This window comes from Nematolebias whitei, chromosome 19, assembly GCF_014905685.2.
Source record: "Nematolebias whitei isolate Nwh7 chromosome 19, NemWhi1, whole genome shotgun sequence".
Taxonomy (NCBI): Eukaryota; Metazoa; Chordata; class Actinopteri; order Cyprinodontiformes; family Rivulidae; genus Nematolebias; species Nematolebias whitei.
The window spans coordinates 25,141,768-25,143,016 of record NC_056516.1 but is presented as its reverse complement, the minus strand read 5'-3'; positions in this window follow the sequence as shown (position 1 = coordinate 25,143,016).

Below are 1,249 nucleotides of genomic sequence, written 5' to 3'. Positions count from 1 at the left end.
GGCAACGCGCGCTTCCTACAAATTCTTCTTCGTTGGTGTTCGGCGACTTCTTCTTCCGGTCAGCGGAATAACTTTTTGTTAGAACTTTATTTACAACAAAATCTAGAACAACAGAAAAAGCATGACTTAAAACAATAAATTTTTAGATATCTGTTCTGAGATGATTGTAGCAGTTTTACAGTTTTTTAATCTACTTAATGAAGAATAGTATGACTTAATTTTTTTAATGAAACGGGAAGCAGGACTTATTATCCCTCCTCTTACTACAGTGAGTGAATGTGATACTTTCCAAAAAAGTTCAATCTGGTCCTCTGGACATTCAAAAAAACAAAAGCAAAACAAAGCAAAAAAAATTCTAGAAACGTTTTGTCTCTCATCCAAGAGACTTCCTCAGTCTGAGGTGCTGTTTTCAGCTCAGTCTCTTAAATAGCACCTTCTCAGAGTGGATCAACCAGTTTGCTGCTGACAACCAAAACCAGCTGATCACATGCTCAAGAAGGACCATCAGCCTAACAATGGATCATTAACACACTGATGGCTGTTTACTGTTCACAGAGGGCTGAGTGATACTAGCAATCACAGCATTGTAAGAGGGGGACAGTTGAACCCGGAGGCCTCCACCCCTGTTTAATGATGGACGATTTCTTTTCACAAAGATGGCCTCCTTTACTCCTCTCTCAAACCATCGTGATACTTTGCTATAAATATGACTACAGTATATTTATGGCATCAGAGAAAGCTGAGCTTAAATTATCCATATAAATAAAATGGTATCAGCATCAAAAGAAAGAATGTTAAGTTTGCGATTAATCCAGTTTCTGATGTCTGTCAAAACATTTTGAGAATATCGACATGAAAAAACAAATTCTCGAGGGATTCATCAGCATCAAATTTAAATCTTCTTTACAGAAGCATGGCTACAGGATATATTTTATTTATTATTTTTAAATGATTCTCCTTCACCTTAGGAGCTATAGGCCATTTGATAAATTTAGAATGAGCAGAAGTCATTATGGTTTTATGACTTGAGGTTTCTTGAAGAATCATTGTAATCACAGTAAATCCTTTGTCGCATATGTTATTGATAATCTTGTTATTGCATTTGAATTCAACTAATTACAGTCATTTAATTTTTTTGTGAGCATCAAAATGGTCACCTTTAAATATATATAATTATTTTAATTAACTGAATCAATGGATGGATGGATGGATGGATGGATGGATGGATGGATGGATGGATGGATGGACT